The sequence below is a fragment of the Mastigoproctus giganteus genome, chromosome 8 (assembly GCF_048544385.1).
Source record: "Mastigoproctus giganteus isolate SK-2022 chromosome 8, ASM4854438v1, whole genome shotgun sequence".
NCBI lineage: Eukaryota > Metazoa > Arthropoda > Arachnida > Uropygi > Thelyphonidae > Mastigoproctus > Mastigoproctus giganteus.
This window is the reverse complement of record NC_143582.1, coordinates 58513517-58531054: the sequence shown is the minus strand read 5'-3', so window position 1 is coordinate 58531054 and position 17538 is coordinate 58513517. Positions and strand designations below refer to the sequence as shown.

At 37.7% G+C, this 17538-nt stretch overlaps 2 protein-coding genes across 5 annotated transcripts in view; one reads left to right on the top strand and one right to left on the bottom strand.

Annotated features, from left to right (window-relative positions):
- Window positions 1–11023, bottom strand: part of Eaf6 (chromatin modification-related protein EAF6/MEAF6) — a 425780-nt gene extending 414757 nt beyond the window's left edge. Inside the window, exon 1 of the mRNA XM_090380123.1 lies at window positions 10966–11023. The gene's annotated coding sequence lies outside the window, so the exon portion shown is untranslated. The remainder of the gene's footprint in view (window positions 1–10965) is intronic.
- LOC150081555 (four and a half LIM domains protein 2-like) overlaps window positions 1–17538 on the top strand; it is a 337841-nt gene that overhangs the window by 234449 nt on the left and 85854 nt on the right. The gene's annotated exons all lie outside the window — the stretch shown is intronic.

Genomic DNA, 17538 nt, shown 5'->3' with positions numbered 1-17538 from the left:
GTGGTGGGGAGTGATGCTTCTGATTAAAACCTGCAATGCGTTAAAAATGATTCCTCAATCAGATCAAGGTAAAGTGGATGCTGAGTCAATGTTGTGTTAAATGGCTTGCGCTAAAGGCAAGATGATAATGGGGTATGTTACAAATAAAAAGGAATCTTGGAAAAATGACAAAATTCTAAATGGGCTATTTTGTTCAGAGTGAATTTTGAAAGCATATTTTTATTATAAGAAACACCACACATTTAGAAATACGGTAGATACGACTTACTGTTGGTTTTTACGACTGTTTTATTATAAACGACCTCAATCTACATCTTAAAAAAAAAATAGGGGGGAAAAAACACCCTCTTATAGACTAGAATACGTGGACCATAAATAGACTATATGGTAACAGCATTTTTTAACTGGATGATTTCTACTTATCTGCCTATCTCCTTATCTACAGATGCTGCGATTTGCAATTTTAATCACCTCGCACAGATTGTGGTTGGTTGATATGTTGTTTAATGGCACAAGGGCTGCTAAGGCCATATTGTGCCTGATTCTATTCGGTAGTGCAATTACCAGTTAAAATCAGTAAAATAATCCCGTCTGCTTTAAGAAATAAAAGAACTGAGCTAGATTTGCATTGTCTCCAATCAGATGGGGTTGCACAGATTGTTCATTTACTTATAAGAATACCACACAGCCAACACTCTTATTAATCTTTTTCTCACAAAAAACCCTACCAAGTACACGGTCGAGATGGGTGGTCCTCTAGGCACCTCAGATCACAAATTAGTGATGGTCTCTCCTCCAATGGAGCCTTTCACTTGTGGCCATTCTCAACCTAGTCTTGTTTGGCATTACAAGAATGCAAAATGGGATGATCTGTGCGATTTCTATTCTTCTTTTCCTTGGTAGGATTATTGTATTAAGCCTTCTGATGTCAATGTTTGCTCATATCTTGTCAGTGAAATAATTATTATTCTACACTTCAACTTAAAATCACATCCTTTACATAAATCTTCATTTCCAATAAATGTGCTAACATTGTTCAAGATAAGAATGTTGCATATCGGAATTGGCTTAGATCCAATTCTCCAGGTTCGCTTTCTGCCTACACCAAAGCCCGCAACAATTGTAAAGCAGTTATTAATCAGTCCAAACCATATTTGAACAAGCTAAGAGTAGAAAACTTTCTTCTTGTCCAAATTGTACTCGAGCATTCTGGTCTCTTGCCAGAGCTATTGGCCGCAACTTTTCCCCACCTCTATTCCCACCATTGTTAAAACCGGACGGTTCCACTGCCACCTCAGCTAAAGATAAAGCTGACCTGCTAGTATCCTACTTTTCTTCAAACTCGTGTACTCATGATCTTGGTGAACCATCTCCTACCATTCCCAGTACACTCCATTCGATGCCTCCTGTGATCTGACGTCAAATGATGTCAGAAAACTTTCAAACGGTCTTGATGCTAAGAAAGGGCCAGGCGCTGATGGTTTTTCTCCACTTGTTCTCAAAACCTGTGCTCTTCAGCTTCCTTCTTCTGTGTCGCCTTTTTACAGTAGTAGCAGTAGTAGTAGTGGCATGTGATGCAATAAAGCAAGTGTATAAGCTTATGCAGCATCAGTCAAAAAAATAAATAAATAAATAACAAAACAAATCCGTCCAGTTCCTCCTTAAATTTATTTAACCTATCAACTTCCACAACGACAGAAGATGGAAGTTTGTTCCAGCAATTAACCACCCGCTGGCTAAAGGCAAATTACCGCACATCTATTCTACATGTGTCTTTCCTCGGTTTGAATTTATGCCCCCTTAGATTCGTAATCTGAACAAGTGGAAGAATTTCATCAGAATTCAGCGTACTCAACCCATTCAAGGCTTTATACACCTCAATCAGATCACCTCGCAGGTGCCTAGTCTCCAGCCGCTGCAATTTGCAGTACTTAAGCTTCTCTTGGTAAGAGGATCCCTTCATTGCCCACACCAACCTTGTTGCCCTTCTCTGTACACGCTCAAGCAAATCTACATCCATCCTTAAATGGGGCCTCCAGACCTGTACGCAGTACTGAAGCCGTGGCCTGACCATTGCCTTATACCGAGGGATAATCACCTCCTTTTCCCTGCTAGCAAAATTCCTATATATCATTGACAAAACCCCATGACCTGCCCTGGCAGCCTGTCTGCATTGCTCAGAAAACTTCATATCTGACTGCACAATTACTCCCAAGTCTTTTTCATTTTCTACCACCTTAAGTACCAAACAGTTGGTACGTGTCTCTGCGGTTACTTCTACCCATATACAGTACTTTGCATTTTCCAAGGTTAAATTCAGTTTCCACTTCTCAGCCCATCTGCTCAAAATTTCTAGATCCTGTTGCAGTAGCACACTGCCATTACTGTCATTCACAACCATGCCAACCTTTGTATCATATGCAAACTTCGACACTAAGCCTGATATACCTTCATCAATATCATTGATAAATATATAAAACAACAGTGGACCCAACACCGAACCCTGTGGGACTCCACTAATAACATTAGTCCAAGAAGAGCAGCACCCATTGAATACCATCCTCTGTCTTCTCCCACTCAACCATCCTTTTATCCATTGTAGCAACTTACCCTTAATACCATTCTGCTCCTTGTACAGTAATCTTCCATGAGCAGGAGTGTCAAAAGCTTTCCTAAAATCCAAGTATATGATATTAAAATTATTTTTTGCATCCAGTTCCTTTGTAACCACATCATAATAACCAATCAAATTCGTCAGACAAGACTCCCTTAAAAAACCCATGCTGTGTCTGAATTATTGCTGCAGTCTTGTCTAGATGATCCTGCAGTGCATCTTTAACCAGTGACTCCATTATTTTACCCGGAACAGAAGTTAAACTAACTTGTTTGTAATTACTCGTGTCACCCTTCGATCCCCTTCGTAAATTGGGGATACATTTGCACATCTCCATTCGGTGGGGACCTCCTCTGAGTACAAGGATGCTCTCATAATTATGGCTAAGGGTTTGCTTACTTCCTTTTCCGCCTCCTTTAATATAACTGGATAGATCCCATCCACCCCAGGAGTCTTTCTTATGTTTAACTTCAGCAGTTTCTCCTCCACTTTGCTCTCAGTTATTGCAAAATCATTAAGCACCCTGCTACAATTTGATAACCTTCTGGCACTTTCAAACCTTAATAACTCCTCATGTGTGAATGTAGATGCAAAATACTCATTCAGTTTGTTTGCTATCTGAGAAGGATCATCAACAATCGAACCATCGATATCAAGTGGACCAATCAGATTCATCCCCTTCCTTTTAGAGTTTACATAAGTAAAGAAATCCTTGCTGTTTTTCTTAGCATCCTTTGCCAAAGATTTCTCGTAATCTGCCTTCGCCTGCCTAACCTCCTTTATGACTTGATTACAGTTGTTGTTTGGTTTTTAGGAGCATTAGCAACTAAGGCCATATTGCTCCGGGATATGCGGTGGTCATTCCCTGACCTTTCCGCATCCTCCGTATTTGGTGGTGAAACTTGATTACAGACTAGCTTATATATGCCATAGGCTTCTGTGTCGCCTGATAATTTATATGCACCCCATGCATTTTTCTTCTCTGTCACGAGTCTTATTAGTTCATTTGATAACCATTTAGGCCTAAACTTTGAACAATATTTCTTAATAGGCATGAAACTTTTAGTAGCATCCACGATTAATTCCTTGAACGCTTACCACTTAGAATTTACTGTTGGTAACATCATCAGTTGATCCCACTGTACAGAATTTAAAAACTGTCTGAGACCACTGTATTCACCTTTACGGAGGCAAAATCTCTTTCCTTTATCCCTGATGTTAATTATATCTTTAAGTAAATCCCACATCAGTACACTGTGATCACTGCCACCTAGTGGTTCCTCTATCTGCAAATTCTTAATACACGAATGATCACTGCTGATAACCAGATCAAGAGTATTCTCCTCTCTGGTTGCCTCTAGAACATAATGCTGCAGAAAACAACTATCAAATAAATCCACAAAAGTCTTACTAGTGTGCGAGTGACCAACCACACAAATTCCAGTCAATAATATCTGGGAACTTAAAATCCCCAATTATAAGACATTCTAATTTACTAGCCCACTCTATTTCTCTGTACAATTGTTCATTGTACTCATTCGAATCATTAGGCATATAACACACCCCTACTCTTATTTTTGCTTTCGCAGTGCTTATGTCACACCAAACTGACTCAACAGTGCACTGTTCATCTATATGAACAGTTTCTCATTCCATCGGTGTTTTTCCTTCTGCTTAGAAATTTACTGATATCCAGCCAGTTCCTAAAAAAAGATGACATATATTCCTCCCATCTAATCATCGTCCCATTGCACTTACTTTTACTCTTTCGAAAGTAATGGAAAAATCCATTAAACCACCAACTCCTAAACTATCTAGAAACCTTCCATCTGATTAATGATCGCGGGAATATATTCCATCAGTGTCGATCTACTTGTGATATACTATCTTATATCACCTATCTATGAACAAATTTAATGGAACAGTTTGGTGATAGTTGCTGTTGACATTTAAAGGCATAGTGTTTGGCATAAAGATATAAATAAGCGTCCATCTCATGGTTTGTCAACTGCTTTTTGTAATAGTGTATCCAGTTTTCTCTCTGACCGCTCACAATGGATGATGGTAGACGGCTCTCTTTCTTCATTTTTCTCCAATAATGCCAGCGTTCCCCAAAGTTCAATTCTTTCTTCCACTCTTCTTCTCTTATATATTAATGACCTTCTTCCACTTGACCGGAAATCCTATCCAGAGTTTTGCTGATGATAACGCATCGCATCGCATTCAACCTTCCAGTCTGAGACACCGTGTCCAGTGCAAACAGCCTCAACTTCAAGAATATCCACTACCAATTCCTAAAATGTTGATTTCCAGGTAATTCTCCAGTTGAGGGGTCAAATAAAAACTTAGTTGATTTCAATTCTATTTTTACCTCAGTTCTGCCTTATATCACACCAAAAAAAAATGATTTTTCTGCTTCTATGCACATGTGCGATGACACTCTGATTTCTAGAAAAGATAACATATCTCTATTAGGGATTGCCCTGACTTCTAATATCTCTTGGCATAAGCACATCACAAATATTTCTTCCTCTGCATCTAACCATAATAATAACCATTGAATTGTATAACCATAATAATAACCACTGAATTGTATAACCATAATAATAACTATTGAATTGTATAATCATAATTGCTTAACCATAATTAATAAACTGAATTCATTCTACCATCCCCGTAACAAGGATGTTACGTTATTCCACCATTTTAACAAACAAACAGCCAAACAGCCAGGCTATGTTGCTTCAAAGGACTCTGATATGTTGCATATATGGTCCAAAAATGGCAACCAAAGTTTAATGCTTATGAACGTGAGGTTATGCATTTCGGAAAGAGAAAATCTGGAGTCACGTATATGTTAAGGAGGGAAGAGAGAAAGTGGTTCAAGGCGAAAAACAGGTGTCACTATTCAATCTGAAAGTTTCCACTTAGTAAACATGCTGCTGGGAAGGCACAGTATCCTGTCCATAATTTATAGGAGCTTTTGTAGTAGGGATAAGGATGTCACTGTCCCTCTATACAATACGATGGTCACAGCGCCACTGCAATATTGTATTCAGGTCTGGAAACTACACCTAAAAAAGACACAGAACTTCTGGAGAAGGTTAAAGGACGGGGAACCAGATTAGCGATGTGTAAATCGATGCCAATATGAACATCTTAGAAAGAGTGGACTTGAAAGTTTGACAACTGAATATATAAGGGAACATCTGATGGAGGTGTATAAAGCGATGAAAAAGTTGGGTAAATTGAATGAAGGAGTAGTCTTCTGCGTTAGTGAGACGAGAACCATGGTCACAAATACAGAATATAATGGAATAAAAGAAGATTGGATCTCATGAAGTTCATCTGTGGACAGCGGGACGTCGAACACTGGAGGAAGATACCTCTCAACGTTTCAGTGGCAGTGAGTCCGGCTATGTTCAAAGCGGAAGTGGATGGTGGCCTTGTGGGAATGGGAATGGAAATACTATGAACATTCTGTGGTTTTTTAATTGTTATTTTATTTTATAAAATACTTGTATGATTACTTTTTGACTGATGTAGAAAATACGTATATGTGCATTGTTTGGCCTTACTAATAGTCATACTTATGAATAAATGAGGCAGGCATAAGGAATAGGACAATATATCCATTGATACCCTTGCTCACTGTGTCGTACATTTTGGCTTTGTTCCCATTGCTTCCGATGGTGAAATGAGTCAGTTACAGTTAATTCTATTTATATATAGCATATTCTTGTTTTCTTTAACCTTCGTCTAGCCAGCTAGATGTCTTTAAGTAGGTAACAAATTTTCAGAGTATCTATTGTTTATTTTTAAGTGAAACAAGTCTATTTAGTAAAGAAAACAATTTCATTTGCACCACATAACCATAACATTAAGGAATAAATTATTCTTATTTTATGGCCCTTATATTTTCAACGATTTTGACTATGAAATTGAAATGGTGAGTTTTAAGGGTCGCGCAATCTGGTTTAATTCAGTTTTAATATAAGAATATCAACAACATTTATAGGTATTATTTCCCAAACGTGAATATCGAAGAAGATTTAGAATTGTAATCGCAACGAAAAGGGTGTTTCATCCAACAAACAGAAAAGTATGCAAGAAATTTATATATACTATACTGTATCGTGTATGTAAATTGTCTTATGCCCTTAGTTATATCGACAAACATTCTAAAGAACCGGATCCAAACCACACCCAATCATACAGATATTTAGTTACTGCTGACTACCTTTTCGGCAGATATTCTACAGGCATTGTTATTTTGTGTTTTTCTGCTTAATTCTGCCACTTTCTTCAAAGGCACACCCAGGGTTCTGAACTGGATATCATCATCATTCTTCTCTTTCTTGGTGCTCTCTCTCTCTCTCTCTCTCTCTCTCTCTCTCTCTCTCTCTCTCTCTCTCTCTCTCTCTCTCTCTCTCAGGGTTACTCGGAAATTTCTTTTTACTGGTGCAGCATAAGCCTTAAGCTTCCTTGCACTATATGGCTAATAATAATAAAACCAATTAGAAATACGTGCGGTAACCAGCCATTAACCATTCAACAGTTCCAATCCAAATTTATGGAATGTTTTATCATCTTCATTAACTCCCTTTATTTCTATTCTTTGGAACAACGTTCCAACACTATAATCTACATGAATTCAAATAAAATACTAATAACTCTATTTAACCTATTCTCCATGGTAGGGAAATAGTTATGTCACTTGACAAGTACTTTCATTACTCTCGAGTGGAGGTGAAGAATTTTTCTGGGATTTTTCTCTAGGTTTTTTATCCTTAAAAAACAGACAAACCACTCTTATAACCACAGAATTTATAGACATGGCATACTAACACTTCATGACTTGAGTTCTTAGCGTTAATTCAAAATAACAACAAACGTATTAACGAACTTTCCTGCTTGAGAAAACTTTAAGAAATATGTTGCTTTCTGGAAAAGTCAAACACCCGCGTTATCTGAAAAACATGTTTTTCTTACGTAATCCAATAATCTTTAAATTAAAACAATAAACTAGTTCAAATATCCCAAAATTTAAAACCTACCACGGTCAAAGTCAGAATGCTCATAAGGAATAAAATTTGAATATATTGCATTCTCTTTCCATGAAAATAACTATACACGATATATTAAGTGTCGTATATGTAGTCATACGAATGTATACAGCTTTGTTTGATCTTAAGAAACTATTTTTCTAGAAGCTAAATAGTAAGGAAACAACTAAATGCCATATTATAATACCTTTCTTCATTCAGCAATGAAGTTGGTACAATTCATATACAGTAAATAAAATTATTTACCAAAAGGAACGAGACAAAAGGAATCCATTTTAATAGCGTTAAATCGTCTATACTATTGCTGCTATTTTTAAAATGAAGATTAACGAACCGTGGGTAAAAAAAAAAAAAAAACAATAGTCCACTACCTTCTATTATTGGAATGATAATGATTACTGCCAGCTAACAGGATTACATTAACAGCATATTTTTATTGGGGATATTACTCGCTGGACTTTAAAACTCTTTCAATGTATTTGTATATTTTTTAAACAGAAATTAGCTGTTTTTGTTTATTTCAACCTTTTTTTAACACAAAGTATCCTAAATTATACTCGTTTTGAGTTAAAAAGTTAATTCCTTACAACATTATGCAATCCATCAATTACCAATTTGCTTAACCGCAAAATATATAATTACGCAATTATAAGTACAATAGTTTTGAACAACATTCATAAAATCTATCAGTAACACACCTGTCACACCTGTCTTACGCAGCAATGTAGTGTACCGTATCACCTGTAGGGCCTGTAACAGTTGCTACGTAGGTGAGACATCGAGACGTCTCCAGGATCGCCTCACGGAACACGACAGAGCAATCCGGCTTGCCGAAACTGACCAGTCGGCGCTTGCAGAACATTTTTGGGCTACCAACCACGATCTTGACCCCAAGCGCGACTTTGAGATAGTAGACCACGCGCGACACTTTCGCCACCGCCTATGGCTAGAGTCACTAAACATAATAAACAACCCTAAGGCATTAAATCGCCAGAAAGACATGCGTATACATCCCATCCTAGAGACAACCGTTTTATTGATGGATGATCACTGGCGTAAGGCAGCACACGTCCGTGCTACAACAATGACGCATGAGTAACGTGCCACACTTTGCTTGTAATGTATTCAAATTTGTCAGTTGATAAAGGGACACGTGTTCCGAAAGCTACTGAATTTGTACTTATATTTTATTTTTATACTGGGTATACTGTAAATATCTATTTGAAAATTATTAAACTATGGACCCCAGTACTCCAGGCCCATTTGTCACTATAAAGAGAGCTTCCTCGCACCACTTTCGTGTAATTCGTAAGAAATGCTTCTGTGATATAACAAATTTTATCGTAATAATCCCTGTAGTCATTTTTAAAAGCAAAATTTACTGAAATTAAATCTTTAGACTTTGATTTTACACTATCTTTCGCATTCCTGATATAATAATATGTTTTAATTTCATAATATTCTTTTATTTTTAAACGTAAAAATAATAACAAAAGTATTTTCTGATGGACTACCTAAACGGTTCATAAATAACCGAAATATTCAACTGCATCAAGCTGAAGAGTAAAAAATGCAATTATTTCACACATATTAAATTTAATGTGAGAAAAAATATTTTAAAACATTTTATTTTATTGGATCGCGTAAATTACAAAGTGTTGTTTCATTTTAAAGTCCCCTAATACAATAAGAAAACATAAACCACACTAATTTGGCGTGGGAAATGCACACTCACCAGTTATACAACTACTTATGTATAGTGGGAACTATTCCAAAACACCGAGCTTCACAATATGATTCCTTCTATACCACTAAATAGAGAACCACTTATTCGGAAAGGAAGGGCATTCATTCTGTTATATTCTATTCTATGTATAATGAAAACTGAACGCTAAGCTCAGTGGTTTTGTTATGGGGAGCTGTTCGAAATCTAATGTAAAGTGGGAAGAATAATTTGATATCTGGTTTACTTTATGTGGAAACCATCCGCCACAACACAATAAATTAATTTTTCTATTCATAAATATATATTTTTTTTATAAAATTAATACATTGTTTTTAAATTCGCCATAGATTCCGATAAAAAATAAAATACTGCATCTATAGCAAAGAAGCAATGATTTCCTCATATTTAGGAGAATTTGTTCAGATTACAAATTCATAGAAATCTTCAAGTTTTTATCTATCTATCTATACATTAAAAAGGTTTTTCTCCTAGTTATCTCTCTATACATTAAAAAAGTTTTCCTCCTAATGATATTTATTCCAGTCAATGGGAGAAGAGGGCGGGGCAATTATGTCACTACAAATGCGCAAGTAAATAATTACATAGGTCATTTCCTGATTATATTTCGATAAGTGGTGCGTTAATAACATTATACAATACAAAATTATACATATATTTACAAAAAACTAAACTACAGTATTTACAATCGTACTTCTACTATATCGGAACGATGGGTCCCTTCATCAGCTGACATTAATATACAAAAAACGTTACAATGGATTATCAAATGATGCCGGGCGTGGACATGTATTAGACAGATAACGATCTGATACATTGCCACTACATTAAAACATATTCAAATAATTCCTGTTTTAATATTCTAACTATTTAAATTAATTTTGATATTCATATGAAAATTAATTTAAATGGTTTTATTTTTCAGTTTTAACATACATGAAATATACTTTCAGTAATGGCTTCGTGATAGTACTTCGTGATAGTACTTCGTGATAGTACTTCTCCGGTATAGTACTTCTAATGGATATGTTTGCGACACCTTAAAATTACCTCTAACCTTTAAATTATGTTTAAAATTGCCTTTAACATTTATGCTGCACATACCAACACGTTTATAGATTTTATCTTAATTTCAGAAACAAATTCGAAGGGGATTTAGAAACATGTTCTTCATGTTCAGCCAGACAGCAGAAAGAAAGAAAGCGAGAAAGTGGGGGGGGGGGGACCGATAAATAACTTTGTGAAGCTTTAGATTATTGATGTTGTAAGACCAAAACACGGGAGAGAAATCACTGATATAGCATAAACATAAAGTTTAAAGGATTTAAAAATAATTATAAGAAATCGATGGTTCTCCTTCAACCACAACAGATAAATGATGAAGAAGCTATTCAAACAGATTCAGTAAAGAGAAATATACCTTTACTGAATCTGCTTGAAAAACTTTAGTAAAGGAAAAACATACCTTTACTGAATCTGCTTGGAAAACTTCAGTAAAGGAAAAACATACACTGAGTTGGCTATGCATTAGCAACACCTACCTAATACCTCGTAGCTCACCTTTTTGCCAGTGTACACTGGCAAGAGGTGACCCAGACAGTGTACGCGTCTTAGCATGCACTCCACAAGGTGTTGCCGTGGTAGTGAAACCCATGCGTTGCAAAATGTATCCGGTAATGCATGCGCATTGGCAAGTGGATGGTTAGTATCGAATGGCCTTTTCCAGTAGGTGCCAAACATGCTCAATTGACAACTATGGGAGGACAGAGAAACACTGTCGTGTTCCTGAAACCAGTTAGCAACGTGCCAGGCCTTGTGAAAGGTACGCTGTCTGGGTGACAGATGCCGGAATTGTCTAGATGCCCTCGTGTGTAGTACAGCTGGTATAATCACCGTCCTCTCCACACCAGGCAGAAGAAACCTGAGTTCGAATCCCGTCAATGACGCGAGGAAAATTTTTTATGGGCCTTTTTCACAACGTGGCTGAGTTAGTCGGTCTCAGATGAGGGTGCTATGTTTTTTTTTTTTTTTTTTCTCCCGGAAATTCGGTTTTTTGTCCAGCAAACAGCAAATCGACCGCGGAACACACATGAAAATTAGATATATTATATACGGTGCTATATGACTGATGCACCTAAAATCCTAGACAAAGAAAGTTGCCTAAAAACATTGTTATCATCAAGGGGTGTACTTAGTCGGCGATGATAGGAAAGTAGGCGTTACTATCGAGCAGTCGGTTAACGGTAAGCAGGGAACCCAGTGCATGCCACGAAAACAGCTCCCAAACCATAACACTACCAGCTACTGCCTGCCGAGCACCAATAGTGCACCAATATGGCCTCATGTTGCTTTCTCCAAATGCATATTCGCCATCAGCATGACACAGTTGGAAACGGGATTCATCACACCAGGCCACAGATTTCCACATGTCGGTCGTCCAGTGTTAGTGCTGAAGTGTCCATGCTAGGCGTAGTTCTTGTGTCTCGCAGTGAGCATGGACACCTGTGTCCGCCGTTGACTGACAACCTATACGAGATGTCCGGCGCATAGCCCATGTGGACATTTGGTATTGTTGTTTATATGTTGTACTGAGTGGTTAGTTGGACCACTGTGCTGCGTTGCTGTGCGTTACGAGACGAGGCACATGACTTCCACGTGTGACTTTTGGCTGGTTTTTCGACCACTGTCGATCCACTCACGATAGACTCGTGACACCACAAAACAGGAGCACTTAACCATATTAGCTGTTGCCGAGATACTGGCACATGCACTCCTTGCCCCACTCCAAAACCATTCTAGGGTCGAAGTCGGAATGGTCACGACGCCAACCCATTCTTCCTAGCAAACACTCAAAAATTGATCGTCACTTGTGCGAACAACTACAATTTTATGTCAACCGTTCTCAACGTTGAGCTATCACCAGCGTTACAGACTAGCCCATTTCTACAAAATGTTGCTAATGCAATGCCAACTCAGTGCATACCGCAAGTCTAAAGAGGATAATTTCAGATAGTAGACAGTAATAAAAATAAAAAATATATCTAATCAGGGTGAACAGAATCATATGCATGAAATACATCGAGGAATCAGTTTAGTTTTATCAAGACTAGTGCATAAGTATAGTGCGAAAGCATCAATAAGACTAGTGCGCATAAAGTACATAAATAGACGACACTGGAAAACAAGTGAACTTTCAGGAAAATATACGTACTAGTGGTTATCGCTGAAAGGATAAAAGTAGATACAGAGATACTTGAAAATTAACTTTTCAAATAATTTGGCGATAGTGTTGAAAATTATGTGAAGGCTTAAAAGCAGAAAAATATTAATCAATATGAAGACAGGAATTGACTAAAATGTTTAGAACAAGAAAGAGACCGACATTTCCTTAAAATAGAGACAGGAAAAACATCTGGATCAAGACAAGTATCTTATATTGATATATGAGTAGATTTGTGATTTTGCTGCAACAATTGCCTAATACTTTGAAAAATAAGTAGGTTCCACTAGAAAAAAAAACATTATTTTACAAATTTATTTTTCCAATCATCCTATTGTAAGTGATTCCTCACGTGTAGCACAGTGGTTATACTTACCATCCTCCCACATGTAGAAAAGGTCTGGGTTCGATTCCATTTATGACATGAAGAATTTTTATGGGATATTTTACAGCATACAAAAAAAAAACTGGAATTTCAGGTGGGAAAAACTTTGCTATCCTCGCCTGTAACCGTCTAACTCAGCGACAGTGTGAAAATGACTATCAGTTTATAACATCAAAGTTCCTGATGACGAGATTTGAATCCAGACATTTTTTACATTATGTGGGGAGAACGGTGATTGTTATAATAACCACTATGCTACCAGCGAGGACATGTGTAATGCACAATAATAATAATAATTATTATTATTATTATTTTAACGGCCCCCGGGAGTTACCCAAATCCGTATGTATGTATTAGCCTGTAGAGGTGTGTGGTCAAATTTCACATTGCATGTGGTGCGAGCTGAAAAACCCTGAAGAACTTACAGGGGAACTCTACTCCCTATGCCTGAGATTGGCTAACTACAGCTTCGATTGAAGAGAACTTCAGCAATGTCTCCAGTTGTCGACGGAATTCGAACCAAGACTTCCCCAAACGAGTGACAAGCAGTGAAACCACTATACTCTCACGTAGGACCGGGTAAAGCATAATGCGTGAATTCTAAGGATGTAAAGACTATAACTGCCCCTATGAATTCTATGTCCGAATCAATCAACACAGAACTATATAGAACACAAAACTACAACTCGCCAATTTCTTACATGTTAAACTATACTCAATAGCTGATAACTTTCTTTATTCAATAATTGACTTATCCCTCAGGGAATGGTAAAGTATTAATATTATTGTGTAATAATAGCAATTCACAGCAATGCTAAAATAATCTCTACTATTTAATCAATTCCAGTCATTACAATATCAAACAATCTGTTACACAGCATCAATTTACTTTTTAATATTATCTCTGCACTTAGCTTTAGAACTACATAATTCTCATTTTGTTATCATTTTTCATGTAGAAGGGCGATACTTTTATGCAGATTTCTCCTTCGGCATATGATTTTCATGTTTTGAAGTTTTTTTAAAATTTTATTATCATAATTTTATCATTATTATTATTAACCATTATCTCATAGGATGTGTCCAAAGAAACATATATGAAGTTGCAACCTTTAGATTTTTATTTTTGTGAACCCTCTGGACAATCAAGCTGTGAAGATTATGTTGAAAAGTGTAATTCATATATGGAATAATGACTATTTAAACTGGAGCAAACTGGGATTGGTAGTTGGCTAAAAGACAGGAGACAGATGGCAATCATAAATGTAGGGTAGACCACTGTAGCATTTGGCGTTCCTAAGGGATCAGTTCTGGGTCCTGCATGTCTCTAATCTCCCATAGTAACAATGAAGAGGGAGTCAGAGTATGCTGATACTGTAATTTCCAAGTTGTAGGGATAGTTAACAACCAAAACTAGGCCACATTGTTCAAAATGACTTGACTCGGTTGCATATATGGTCGGAAAAATTGAAACTAAAGTTTAATACCTCCAAATATAAGGTCTTTCATCTGGCTAACAGAAATCTAGGAACTACTTATAAACTACAGAGGGGATTAAAAGTGGCTCAGCAGGAAAAGGATTTGCGGATTACGATACAATCGTATATTAAATTTATAGAGTATTTGCAAGTAAGGAGGGGATGACACTTGTCCCTCTTATAAGCTGGTGACATCGCATTTGTAACATGTAGCCAGGTTTAGAGGCAACAGTTCAAAAAAAGATACAGTTTCTAGAAAAAGTCGAAAGAAGAGAGACGAGGATGGTGAAGGTCGTTAATCGATGTCCACACGAAGAGCAGAGAAGGTACGGACTGCAGAGCTTGGTAAAAATTTTGGGTAGCAGAGGCAAAGTGACATGTGGGCTGTATCTCATGAACTTTACTATAGGGCAACATTACCATAGGCAAACTTTTTTGTGTTTCCAATAAAAGTATGTGCCTTTCATCCAGTTAAACAGGAAAAACGACGATAGAATACATGCAACTCACAGCCACAATACACCAATGCCACATAGCCTTTCTTGCTTCGGCGCAAAACAAACCAGAATCAACAGCATCCCGCATGCAGACACCTTATAACAAAATATCAACCATTCTGCTAAGACCTATTATCTCGATTTTAGGAAAGCTCATTTTATCACTGCAAAGAGTACAGTAACTAACACATTACGTACATTATATCCTAGGTGGCGGAGATGACAACAGTGTGATTATCGTGCTCCGTATTTTTTGATATTTTCAGTTTAATTATGAGTCATGTACTAGCTATATTTAGTATTAATCGAAAGTTCAGAAGTGCCTCTATCTAAATATACCAACTAAGGAAGAAATGCACAGTCAGGTAAATTATGATTATTGTTTTTTGGTCTCATGCATGCTATATGTGGTACAGCTATAGATAAGTTTTCTTGTCTGCGGAAAGTTCAACTACTCAGCTTTCCCCACCACTAATCCTCTCTCAAGGTCGCTCCTTACATTCAAGGCTCCAATTAAACCGTAACTGGGTGTGGAGTGTATAGCTCTCCCCACTACCGCACCTTTCATCGAGAAATAAGTGAAATATCTGGCCAACGCTCCAGATTTAAGTAAAACATATAAGTAACGCATCTACGGTCTCAATCGTTACAAATATGGAAAAGAAACCATCTGATATGACGGAGCACGTATGCGGCATTTGTAACGTTGTAAATAAATACGCCATTAAATGCTCGCGATGTGGCAGCGTCATTGGGAGCTGCTGTTCCCAAGTTGACATCGTGCGCTTAAATCAAAGCAGACGAAAGAAGTTCCTTTGCTCAAAATGCAGGTCACACAACGAGAACAATAGCGCAGAACAACGGGAAGAAATAAATGCAGCAGAATCTCACGTCATAGACAACGATGACTCAGAAACTGAGGAACCTTCCCCACAGGTTTCCGACAACCTCGCAGTAACGGAGCTGAACGGGAACCTTAGTGGCTCATTAATTGATATCTTAGGTTGTGACGCATGCCCAGACGATTGCGCGCACAAGAAAACATATGATGATGGAAATGATACTCTTGACTACATTAAAGAAATAGGCTGTAGTGGGGCTCGGAATGATCAAGAAAGACAAACAGGTCAGGATTACTTTAAGCATGAGTCTCAAATGCTAAAAGAGTTACTCGAGGAACTCCTTCTTCCAATCCACAAAACTCTGCAAGGAATCAAAGAAGAAAACCATGAACTGCATGAACAGAATAGAACTTTAATAGCCAAACAGAAACTAATTGATGATAAATTAGACACAGTCCTAACTCAACTACGTGCAATTAACGGAACAATCGGACGAAATATCCCGATACTCGAAAACCCACAGGCTTGCCCAGCTGGCACCTCGAAAGTTGCAAGAGGGAAACCGATGGAGAACTCGCACATTAAATCACAACGGACGACTACCCTCAAATTTAGGGCAGAGTTGCAAGATGCTGATCCCTGCAAAGAGCAGCCACCTCCTCAAAATTTTGATAATTCAAAAAACCAATCCTCCAATAAAAGGTATGCACAAATGCACAGGTCGGAAAACGGTCCAGCGACCGCTATCCCCAGCTCTACTTCTTCTGCAAACCAAGACCGCAATAAAAAGAAATCAACCCCTCCATCGGAGCCAAACATGAACCAGAAACCTACTTTTGCTCAGGTTGTTTCTCTGCCGACAAAATCGGCCCCTCAAAATTCCACTAAAAAGGACCCCCCTCACCTAAATGCCCATCAGCAACAACATGCCATACGGACAAATGGCGATCCTACTGATCATCCTCCAACATCCCAGCCATCACCCTTGTCTTGCAGAAAGATACAGCATCACCTCAGTTCAAACAAGAGGAAAGCTATTTGTCTCACGGATTGAACCCAGTATCACACCGAGCGTCATTAAAGAAATGTGCGTAGAGGGGATGGGTATTGACGTGGAAGTACGACAAGTACGAACAAGACATCCAGCATATTCCTCCTTCACTATCTCATGCCCTATTAATTGTGAAGCACGATTACTAGACAAAACCATTTGGCCCACTGGCACCCTGGTTAAACGCTTCAGGGAACGTGCTTCGAGGCTCTCAACCAGGGTTGCTCAGTAGCAATTAAGGAATTCCTCATCAGACTCGAAAGAAAATATGCAAGTCTCTCTTTACCTTCAAAATGTGCGCAGCATAGCCAATAAACTTCACACTTTGCAGAACCTTCTATTAAGCTCCGAATATGAATTCATCTGCCTGACAGAAACCTGGCTTCATAATAATAGACAGCTAGATGCTCTGGCTGACAATTTTGGTTTTAAATGCGTTACAAGAGGAAGAGAAAACAAAAGAGGAGGAGGAGTAATGATACTCTATAAGAATAATTTCTCTGTAACTAAAAACCAAGAGTCACACTCGGAAAATTTTGAAGCCGTCTCAGCAACCTTCAGAGAAGGTACAAAGAATGTACAAATTTGTATTATATACCTTCCACCCAACCATGACAGCGAAGCCAGAAATGAACTCCTTA